General features: G+C 37.5%; 1 long non-coding RNA gene across 1 annotated transcript in view; it reads right to left on the bottom strand.

Annotated features, from left to right (window-relative positions):
- LOC116183737 (uncharacterized) overlaps positions 1–11920 on the bottom strand; it is a 32189-nt gene extending 20269 nt beyond the window's left edge. Inside the window, exon 1 of the long non-coding RNA XR_004148423.2 lies at positions 11846–11920. This is a non-coding gene — a long non-coding RNA (uncharacterized LOC116183737). The remainder of the gene's footprint in view (positions 1–11845) is intronic.
- Between the last annotated feature and the right edge of the window lie 622 nt (positions 11921–12542).

Below are 12542 nucleotides of genomic sequence, written 5' to 3'. Positions count from 1 at the left end.
TAAATTCAGTTTTGATAATCCAGCTAATTTGTTTAGGAGCATCTATAGAGCATTTGCATGGGCCATTTTCATTTAGTGCCTAACAGTATTCTGATGGATATCTGCTGATAATAATTTCTTCCTGTTTCAGGGCATTCATGGTTCAGAGATGCTGAATGACCCCATGGCTGAACAATCCTAATTGTTTTCCAATACAAAGCAATGACACAAGTTAGGATGGGAGAATCCAGGTGGTTAAGTATTTCAAAAAATACAACATTTTAAAGACAGTCTCTCCATGCATATGCCACAGCAGAATAGTTTAACACATATATGATGCAGATATTGCATGGCCATTTACACAGTTTGCACATAGGTCTTCTATAGTTAAGAAATGCTCTTATATTCTGAATCTAGGCCTCCAGGTTTCTAGTGCTTCAGGTAAGGCTGCTCAATGAAATGTGCGATGTGCCCTTTTATGTTTGAATGAAAAAGGCCTAAATTATTTAATATGTATTGCTGCAGAATGAAAAGAGGTTATGCTGCTGCAGGAAGCAGGAATAAAACTCCTCAATTGGACTTCTTGCTTTTTCCACTTTGTAGTGTTTACATCTATAAAAAAAATCACTGATACCAAAATCTTATTTTCAGTGATCAAAATGAGAGAATGTGTCAGTTGCTTCTGATATGGAATGTCTCAATATTGTTAGTGTTTGTTTCACTCCTTTTTAATTTAATAGCTCCATGGATGCTTGAATACATAATAGACCTTTTAAAATTCATCTTTTTGTCTGATGCAATTTTAGAATTTAGAGGAAAACATCATCACATGATTTTGAAAAGGATTTAAAAATCATCCATCTCTGTCTTTACCATAGGCAGGGAAGCTCCTTATAAACGTGGGTGCTTGTCATGTAGGCACTGAAAGAAAAAAGTGAGTACAAAGTGGTGATTGTCTCTTTTTAATGCTTTGAAGCTCTCACTGCTAGCAATATGCAGGCTTCCTCTTGTTGCTAACATGTCTGCCTGTTTTTGTTCAAACAGTTTGTTTTACAGAAATAGATCTAGGCTCACAGCACATTTCTTAATAGCTTCTCATTCCTAATACATATTAATGCCAAGTCACACACAATTTTATGTCACTTATAATACTGTAAAGTATTTATGCAGAAATTATGAATCAGAGAAAATGAGGTTGTAGGATTTTATGTTTGTATCAGGGAAACTTGTGCTTTGTCAGACAATGCTTCCAAGACAGGTATTTTTCACATCTCTTTAATTTTGTGGCATCATTCCTCTCTGACAATGAAATGCTACAGTTTTCTCATAATGAATGACTAAAATGGAAGCCAGGTGTGATGGGAATGAGCACTATGGATAGGTGAGGTCATAGAAATGAAAAGGAACCGATCATCTATCCCAAGAAAATTTGTATTAGTAATCTGGTATCTTTTCATTAATGACTGAGATGTTCTCTGAACATGATGTGCAGTTTTATTATGAGATGACAATAATTAACAAAAATTTAGGCTAAAATAATAGAGAAAATTGAAAGGTGGCACACACTGAAGTAATTATGGAAACTGGCAAGCATCTCAGAGCTCCATTTGTTTGCAAGAATCAACAAGAAGCTGGAAAAGGCAAAAATGCCTTAACATTCAGGGAATGCAATTCAGATATGAACAAGCTGATATTCATGGAGTTTTCCAGTTTCTATTGCATTGTTATCTGCTCCATACTGCAAATATATACACTCCTGTACTTGCCATTTGAGAAATGAAACAGCAAGAGAGAAAAGGCAGTGCATTTCATTGAAGCATGAGAATTAAAGTCAGATGCTTCAACATTCTCTCAGACTGATTTACCTCTACAATTCTGTGCAAATCATTACCATTTCATATTTTAGTGAGCCTACCAGTCCGTAAAGACTGTAATATTTTCTCATTTCACAAAGATGCTGCCTGTATTCATATGTATGTATAAAATATTTTTACAGATATTGCAGCTATTATCTTTGCTTAAAAATGAACTTGGTATTTGCCTTTGAGAAAGAAAAACCTATCTGATGAAATCCCCAGAGAAATTTTCAGTTTCTGGTTTTGTTTTACTGCTTTGATGCTTTCAGTGCCTTCTCTAAAGAATTAAAATGTCATTAAAGAAAAGCACCTTCATCAGTCTGAAATGCTACCTACAGTCATGATTTGTATGGAATGATCTCACGGACTACATTTTTTGTATTTTAAATGAATGCAGAGTTAATGTACTGTCTTAGAATAAAACAAAGTAACTCTGATTATGGTTGCAAAAACCTGATTTGCATTTCTTTATGTGAAGCCAAATCTCCCTCTGAACTTTTTAGTTCCTCTATGGCAGTCCCAGGAATCCCTATCTTTAGCAATACAGAGCAATATGTCTCATATTGTGCTTTGTATTGTAATCTGCACATTCCCAATGATTAATGGGATACACAGAATAATCATTAGAGTGTTAAAAAATTAAACTTGATACTATGGAATTTATAAAGCTTAAAAAATAAGCATATGTAATGTCTTCTAATTAACTGCCAGTTGCATTTAACCAATCTGCAGTATGAACTGTTATTACTTCTTTGCAAACAAAGACCAATGGACACAGAAAGTCCTTTCAAATCAGTTGTGTGCATCCATGATAACCCAGGTATCCATGTTATCATCTGCCTTACTGCACAGGATTTTTATAGCTTCCTGTGATGCATCTGATATTGACCACTGTCAGAAATGAGGACTCAGCCTCCATGAGCTTCAGGTCATGCTTATTTTCTACGTTAGATAATTCTGTCTTCAGTTTAACACTCTAGTGTAAAACTGCAGAAATCCAAATGGAATTAAAATGAAACAGTAGTTGGTACTTCTTCACTATTTTCACTGGAGATAAGACAGGCATGACAATTAGGACCTCCCTGATCTGAATCTCTTCACATATTTCCAATAAAAGCTTATGTAATGCTTTCTGATGTTTATACTTGCTCTAAGATTTGATACTGAGACGACTGACCTGGAGTGAAATAACTATATCACATAACAAGAATTATTAAAGAAAGAAGCAGAAAGTACTAATAGCTAATGACCATTTTATAGTATTTTTTTCTGAAATTACAGAAGCAGTGCTCATATCTCACAGTGGATATAACTAAAGTCTGCAAGCTGCAATGGTAAAATATATAATACTTCCACAATTGCTATGAACCAAATTTTGAAATTGTTTTATTCCTCATCTATAATATGACACAGCTTAAAATTATTCCAACAAAGAGATATTTACAAGTGGTCATACATATTTTGTTTGATTCTATTGCTGTTGGATCAGTGGACCTGATTGCTAAAATAAGTTGCAAGGTCTTTGATATCTAAATGTTTTCCCAGGTAAAGATTACATATGTCATTTAGAAATTTTAACTATACCAGGATTTTTTTAATTTAAAAAATCCTAGAAAAACAAAACAAAAACCCAAATACCCAAAAAACCCCCTGAACTCCAATAAACCAACTCACAAAATAGAGGTTTTGAATATATGGTAATATTTCGGTCATTAGAAATGGGAAGAGACAGACTTGTGAAATTAGAGATTGTATATAGAATGGAAACTCACTAGTTTTGATGACCTTATTTAGACTTCCATTTTACACCTGCAGTAATATAAGAACAAGTAATTCTAGAGACAATTTGTGTAGAGTAATGGATTTTCTGATTCACCAGAGAATTATTCTAGCATTATGTCAGTACAACATGGTATTGCAAAGACTCAGTATTTACCTTTTAAGTTTAATCAGGCAATTACATATCCAGATGAGGTAAATGGCATAAAAAATTATTGTAAAAACCTGTTCAGTTTGGATCTGTAAATTTCTGTAGAGGAACACGGAAGGTATATGCAGATACACAGAAGACATATAACCAGAAGTATATATCCTGATATATCCAGATATACAGAAGATATATATCCATCTTTAACTTCTGCATTTATACCCAAACCCAGGGCTAGATAATAATTTGCAATTGCAAGTCTGTATATCAGTTCTAAAAATTAAGGCTATGGGCAAATAGTAGCTATTTTACTGTATTATTTTAATAGAGTGTTATCTGCTGAGTTGAATTTCTGATGTGATACCAGAAACAGTGTGCTAACATGTTGATGCTGAGAAACAAAATATGGAGGTTTTTTATCTGATGACTTTCATGAAGTGATATGAAAATATGATACTATAGGAAAATTAGCTATACTCACACTCCGTATAAAATGTCCCATATCCTCAATGATTCCATGAAGAAAAGATTAGGGGAGGGCAGAAGAAGGGGAGGATAATTGTAAAAAGAGTTTTAACTCTGTTCAAGTGTATCCTCTAAAAAAACGTTCCTTTGCCCTCTTCAGTGAGAACATTTCAAACCTTCAGATAATTTCATGAACAAATTGCCCACATATATAAGCAGAAACTTTGGTGTTCACAAAGATCAGAACTCCCTGGAATAACATAAACTTTTTCTATATTAGTAAAAGAGCAATGACAAATCAAAAATGTGTAGTGCTTCTTTCTTAGCTCATTAGCAATGAATTTGGATTATGAACTAATATTTTGATAGGAAAACTATATTTGCATTAAATAAAAGTTTGTTGAGGAAATGTTTCTGATGGTTTATAGTTTCATCAATATGTTAATAGAAAGTCAGCCAGGTGTGCTGTTATTCTTTCTATTGCCTTGAAAGTTATGCTTTAGAAACCTTACTCAAATCAACATTTCCATTTGGTAGTTGAAAAGCATATAAAATCAGAAGAGAAGGAAGAGACAGAAAACCTGTTGTATCCAGTTTACAAGAACATCTTGCCATTGATTTATGTCTCTGCCTTTTGAAAGTGTAGTTTAAGATCTGTCCTTGAAAACACGGATCATATCACACTGCCAAGTATTTTCCAGATATTAAGAAATGTGTCTTTTGCCATTGCTATGAAATCAGTTTGCATTTCCTGAAACAACATATAAAAATATTCAGTATTAGTGCAGCTTAGGACATGAAATTAGACTTGATGCCTTCTATGGTTTTTGCAAATTGTCTAACACAGTAACAAATTAGCTGCAGAATTCCAAATGATAACCATTATTTCATCTTGAGTATCAACTCACAATAGACTTGTTTCTGGTATAATTTCCTGTGACAATATATAAATATATATAAATATACATAAATATATAAATATAAAAATAGATATAAATATATATTAAATATATAAGTATATAAACATTTGTGTACATATGAAGAGACATATATATATATATATATATATATATATATATACACATGTACATATACATATACACATAATATAAAAATAATAATGTGTTTCTCTTGGTGTATTTTCCAATTTAGTAATTCTATCAATTAAAATGAAAAAATCTACCTCCTTCTAATCTGTAGCTGCTCCAGATTTAGTATTGTGGTTCCCAGGTCTCTTGAACTACATAGTTATTACAAAAACAACTGAAAAAATTCTGACAGGTTTAAGTTTTACAGGTAGTGTTATGACTAGTTTTTTGTCTCTGAGAAGAGTGTTTAAATATTGAAATATCTCTCTTGTGAAAATTGGTAATCCTTTGACACTTGGGATTTTTTCTGATTGGGATAGCAAGTTTGACACTTTTTTTGCAGAAGTTTGTGGGAATTTATTTTAATTTTTTTTTTACATTATCATAAATCAGAAAATTCTGAAAAAGGGTTAAATAATGATCTTTGTGATTATAGTAAAATACTTGGATATTTGAAAATTAGAGCAGCTTGGGCTGAGATTAATAGATGTCTCTGAGGCCCTATAATATCATTCTGTTTACATATGCCTCTTCATGGCTAAGTTTTGTAGCACATGATCTGCTTTCAAGATATAATAATCTGATTTTCATCATGTGTTGCAATTTCCAACATGAAAAAGTGTTGATATATAATAGGAAAAGCAATCCATTCACATAGCTATTTCTGTTTGAGAGAGTGAGGAAGGGATGTGCTTGAGTTATAACCCCTGTGAGATTCTGCAGCAGCAAAACCCAGACTGAAGTTAAAGCAGACTACAAAATAAAACAATTCAATTAATTTCAAAAGACCCCAGACTTTTCTTATTCTGATTACCTGACCATATATTTATTTCCTAACAGGAAAAACAGTTTACTTGGAAAAATTATTTGCAGAACTGCATTTTTCTGTTTAAAAAAATATAAAATGTTCATTACCAGATTTTTCTGTGAATCCATAATAAACCAAAAAACTCTTAAAATAATATTTGAAATCACTTTGCTGCTGGATGTTGAATTTTCACATGAAACTTTATCGAGGCCTCAATGGTTTATAACAGCACAGGCTTCAGGGGCAAGCCGAGTGAACAGGAGATCAATGGACCTGCCTGGGATGTGTGACGGCACGCGTAATGAAGTCCAAAGTGAAGAGCAGCAGGCTCACATGTGCACAAGCTGTTTCTGAGTCCCTGAGCTTTATGTACAGCTAGGCACTGGACAAGATAATTGTGCCTGCTGTGCATCTGGAGGTGAGATTTGACAGCCCCTACACACACAGCTGAGTGGTCAGCCCTTTCCCAGATGAGAGACATGGAACCCGAATGCTAATTACCAGATCTCAACCCACTATTGCAACCTGCTATAACAGCTCCCAGATGGGGCTAACAGGTATCCATATACACTTCTCTCTTGTTCTGAAGGAAATTATCTTTTCCCCATTATACAGATATATGGCAAACACTGGTTCTTCATTCCTGAAAGGTCCCATCTCTGAAAGGTCCCAGGAGGCCCAGCACCTGTGGCCAGGTCCAACCTACAGCTGTGGTGATGGTTCCACTGCAAGGCAGCCCTGCCCTGGCCCAGTCACAGCCCTGTTGATCCACAAGTTGATGTCCCGTCCCTGTGCCCATGAACATCCTGGGCTGTTTGACATTGATTCCCCTCACCAGGTCTTATCCTGGTGCACATTCATGGGAGGCACCCTGATGTCTCCCACCATTTCCCAGGTAGCTGGAGCAAGTGCTTTAGCAACATTAATGAACTCCTGTTCTTTCCTTTCTCCTCAATGCAAAACCCCAATGCTTTCTGTTGTTTTGCTGCATACTGTAGTTTGATGACATTGGATCCACCCAAGTTTAGGGATACAACTGGAAGAAGTGTTCACTTGACACTTTCCTTCATTTATCAGCAGTCCTGGCTGACCAGGGAGGCCCCAGGCAGTAAATGTGATGCCCATCTATTAGTGGGGCTGGAGAGCAGATCCAGGGGACTACAGGCCTGTCAGCCTGACCTTGGGTCTGAGGAATGTCAAGGAGCATATCATCCCAAGTGACCTCACATGGTATGTGCAGGACTACCAGGAGATGAGGCCCAGCCAGCATTGGCTGGTGAAAGGCAGGTCCTCTTTAAACAACTTTATTTCTTTTTATGGCAAGTTGACCCACTTAGTAGACAAGGAAAAGATAGTGGATGTTGTCTGCCTGGAGTTTAGTCCTGGAGAAACTGGCTCATGGCTTGGACGGGTGCACTGTTTGCTGGATAAAAAAACTGGCTGGATTGCTGAGCCCAGAGGGTGGTACTGAATGGAGTTACATCCAACTGGGTCACAAGTGGGATTACCCAGGGCTCAGTTTTAATCTGTTTAATACCTTTACTGATGACTTGGATCAAATGCATCCTCAGCAAGTGTTGAGACAACACTAGGGGTGTCAATCTGCTGCAGGGCAGGAAGGCTCTGCAGGGCAATCTGGACAGGCTGGATTGATGGGCCAAGGCCAAGTGCCAGGTGCTTCCTCGGGGTCACAACAACTCCAGGCAGTGCCACAGGCTGGGGACAGATTGGCTGAGAACCTGCTTGGTGGAAAAGGACCTGGGGGTGCTAGTTGACAGCAGCTGAACATGAAGCAATGTGTGCCCAGGTGGCCAAGAAGGCCGATGGCACCCTGGCCTGATCAGCACTGCTGTGCCAGCAGGAGCAGGGCAGTGACCGTCCCCCTGTACTCAGCACTGCTGAGGCCACATCTCACAATTAAGTCACCCTGAAGCCTTCTCTTTTCTAGGCTGAACAATTCCAATTCTCTCAGTCTCTCCTCAAAGGAGATGTGCTTCATACCTCTCATCAACTTGGTGGTCCTTCTTTGGATTTGCTCCAACAAAAAAGTGTCCTACCCATGTTGGGGACCTCAGAACTGGATCCAGTACTCAAGGTGGAGTCTCATGAGAGCAGAACAGAGAGGCAGAATCACCTTCCTTGAACTGCTGATGGCCTTACTTCTTTTGATGCTATGAAATTGAATTGAGTGTTAGGAAAATATATTAAATATTAGGAAAATAGATTGAATGTTAGGAAATATTTCTTCTCCAAAATGGTTGCCACACATTGAAACAAGCTATACAGGGAAATGGTGGAGTCTCCGTTCCTGGAGGTACTCTAAATACAAGTAGATTTGGTACTCAGAGACATGGTTTAATAGTGGGCTTGACAGTAGTTGGTTAACAGTTGGTCTTAGTGTTCTAAAAGGTATTTTCCAAACTAATTTATTCCATGATTCCTTGATTCTATGATTTGCATTCAAAGCAATTCACATTTTCAAGATGTTTCTCACTTGAAAATTAGTAATCCAATTTGCATGCTTTTTCATGCCGGTACTACACACTAATAAATTGTATACTAGCAATGCTCACATATACCATGTTGACCACTAAGCAGGCAAAGCAATGTCCTGTTCCCTAAAATATAAGGAATACAAAGCCAGGAGTTGCTTTTTGGAGTCCTGTATTTGATGTGTCAATTTATGATCTATGTTACCCTGAAATGGCTCTCTTAAACATGTAGCAGCTTGTTGACTTGTTCACACATGGTATTGTGCCATTTTTAAATGTAGTTTACAAATTTAAGATATGTAGTCAGGTGTTGATTCATATTTAAATGCTAGAAGATCAAACTGTGTAAAATGCCTTAGTAAATATTTTAGACATATTAAGAAAGCAAAGAGGAGAAAGAAAACAAGTACTGACAACTGGTAGGAGCTTTTATACTACACTCGACATGTATTTGAATATCTTTTACAGCTTCTGTTATTATAAACCACTAGTTAGTGGTTAATATTATAAATTATTCTTTATGAACATAAAGAAGGAAAAGCATATCAGATTTGTCAAATTGATTTTTATGTGAACTATGATTAGACAGGGAAATACTACTGCTGTATTACTGGAAGGACCCAAGAAAGGAACGCATATATGATTAAAGCCCTCATCATATAGTCAGTCTTCAATGTGTTATACCAGTATTTAGAAGACTTAGTTGTTCATACATCTTCTGCATTTCTAGTTGTCTCCCACAGACTTTCCAAACCTCCTGGGTTTTGTCATGGTAACAGCTTAATTTATCTCATTTCAGCCTGTGTGATGAAAATTTGTCAGAGAACTCTCTACAGTGCCTCCAAACATTTGTTTGCTTTGGTATTCTGTCGTGGTTTGACATGGAAAAGAATTTTTCTCACAAGGAAGAGGTCCATTTGGATATTGACCAATTGAAAGTGGACACGCCTCTGAGAACACAGAGGGGTTAAAAGCAGAATTCCCAGGGGAACTCGCTCTCTTTGGTTCCGCTCAGCCGCAGTGCAGCCTCTCCCCTGCCCGGCCGTGGCTGGGTGGGGAGGGGAAGCCCCCATGGCCTGACTGAGGTGGTCCCAAGGGTGGAGGGACTGGAACCCCCTGCAGATGGAAGGGTGGAGAAATCTGGGATGTCTCCATTCCTCCCACAGACTCTCTCTCTCTTGAGAGAGAGAAAGAGACAGCAGCAGTTTTATCAGCAGTTTCACCGTAGGGAAGGAGAAGAGCAGGGGGGCTGCAAGGTGCCCAGCTGCCTGTGGGAGCCAGAGCCTGGGCAGAGAGCCATCCCTGGGAGTTGGGACTTTTAACCCTTCCTGAGAAATGAAAGCTTTGTGAAATTTTTCTCCTCCTCAGTTTGAAAGAGAGGAAGAGAGACAGCTTAGACCCTGGGATGTTAGGAGAAATTCTACGTGGGAGGAGATGATGGAGTGGCTTTTGGCTGGACTTTTTCTTGGTAGCCACAGACTGAACCGATCTTTTCCTCCAAGAGAGACTGTATTTTAGGAGGATGCCAGTGAGCCAAAGAGACCATGCTTCAGCTGGGAAAAGACAGAAGTGGAGCGAACAGAGGAAAGTTAGGGGGTTTGTGGTGGTGCCCCCTGTCTTCAAAGAAGAAGAAGAGAATAAGATCTCTGCTCTTGGACCCTCGGCCCCAGACGAAAATGGGGGGGTCTGAAAAATTGAACTGTTGCTTTTTTCCCCTCTTGGCAGGGCATCCTTGAAAAGAAAAATCCTAAAAGCAGTCTGTCCATCCATGCATTGGTGGTGAGAGCACTGTGCATGGAAAGGGGAGGGTCACTATAAGCAAACTTTATTCTCCAGGCGGTGCCATGTGTGACATGGAAACACAGGATGTGGCAGCTGTGTTTCCTGGGGGGTCTGTGGCACAGGAGGGGCTCTTCTCTCCCTCAATGGACTGAGTATCAATTGTCTGGAGGGTGGAAACCTGATTGGGGTCCAGGTTGTGTCTCGCTGTGGTTTGTTGGAGTTGGGTGGTGGGAGGAGGAATGCTTTGCAAGGTTTTCATTTTGAATTTTGTGTGGTTTTTTTTCCCCTTCTTTTTCCTTTTATACTAGTATAGTAGTAGTAGCTTAATAAAGTTTTTTTCTGTTATTAAGCTTGGGACTGCTTTGCTCTGTTCTCGATCGCATTTCACAGCATTCAATTGAGAGATTGCATTTTCATGGGGGCATTGTGCCAGTGTCAAACCATGACATATTCTGAATTTATACCTGACAATACAGAAAAATTTCAAATTCTTTTTTTTGACTTACTAAACTGAATTAATATGAAAATTGGTTACAATGGCCATTGTGAAGTAATTTTGCCCCATTTCCTTCTTAGATCTGGTAGTATATGGCCTATCATGGCACTTAGAACAGTATTTTGAAATAAAAGTTTTCAATATTTTCTTAATATTGACTTAACAGACAAGAGATGGACTTCAGCATTCATTAAAAGCATACTGGAATAAGGAGCTACCAGCCAGGCACAACAAATATCCAAATCCATTCTAAACTAAACTCAGCTTGGGAAGGTGTAGCCAGCAATCTTGGGGAAAATTAATATTTTATGTGTGCCTTCAGTGTTCAACATTTGCAACAGACTTTGTTGTTAAATTCTGCACTGAATTCCACCTAAGTCCATATTTTAATTGAGCATATTACTACTGGAAAATACTTTGAAAAAATATTTATGAAAAAAGGCAGTTTAAGAATTTATATTTGCAGGAGATGTAGCTAGTCCAGCAAAATTTTCCATGTAAAAAACTGACTTTTAAAATGGAGCCCGCTCTTTGCCATTACATAACTGGGGTGTTGGAAATACTTATTTGAATTATTTAATTAAGAATTATTGGAAAAGAAATGACTTTTGGCCAAGATTGCTGATCACTAGTGAAAGCCAGCTGAGCTTACTATTCTTACCATGATGGTTTCATACAAGGATATCACTTCTACAGAGTAGGTTTTTATTTTATTTTGACGGTGCCCACTGTCTGATGTGCAACACAACCCTGACAGATCTAAAGAAAGAAAAAGTTACTGATTGTTTCCATGTGTATTCATGAGAACGCAGATTACAAAACCTTTCAGTGGTCTCTGTTGTTGGCTGTGCTTTTACATGCAGCTTCTTCAGAGAAGAAAGTCAGGCAAATGATTACAGCTGAAGATATTTCACTGACACAAACACAAACTAGACTTGATAAGAATCCTCACCTTTAGTCGCCTTATTCCTTTTATCTTGGGAGACACTCATTAGCTTTGGGAGACACTCATTAGCTTCTACTTCAGTGAGAGCTAGGCCAAAGCTGATCCGAAGTCCAAGAAAAATATTCAGCCTGTGTGGAGACGAGAAATTTGATGAAATTTGCAAACAAAAAAGAGCAAAATGTGTCATCTTACTTGATATAAAATGTTGTCCCACTCAGTACTTAGCACAGATGCTGCCTGAGTGAGTCATTTGTGCAATATACTATAAACACAAATCAGTTCGTTTCTTGGAAAACACAGAGAGAAACTTGAGCTTGTTCATATTCACAGAGCTATTCCATTTCTATTTTGAAAGTTTGGTCTGTATGAGGTTAGCAGAATTAGGAACAAATTACAAAAGAGTTGGTTTTTTATTGAAGTTTGTCTTCTGTTAGCTACACAGATATGAAGGACATGCCAAATGATTTTTAAAATATTGGATATGTCTTGTAATTAAAATTTGTTGTGAGTCTTTTTCTGCTCACTTTTCTAGGCTTTGATTCAGCAAAGCACTTAAACATGTGCCTGATATCAATGCCATCAAGTAGTCTCATGGTAGCCAAGTGAAACAAGCATATGGTAATGAAAATATTTAAGAGGACATGTGCAATTGTTTTGCCTATAAGCACACAGGATAGAGGTAATTATGTATCAATTTCTGTTT

This window comes from Lonchura striata, chromosome 2 (assembly GCF_046129695.1).
Source record: "Lonchura striata isolate bLonStr1 chromosome 2, bLonStr1.mat, whole genome shotgun sequence".
NCBI classification, from domain to species: Eukaryota; Metazoa; Chordata; class Aves; order Passeriformes; family Estrildidae; genus Lonchura; species Lonchura striata.
This window is presented reverse-complemented; position numbering and strand designations above follow the sequence as displayed.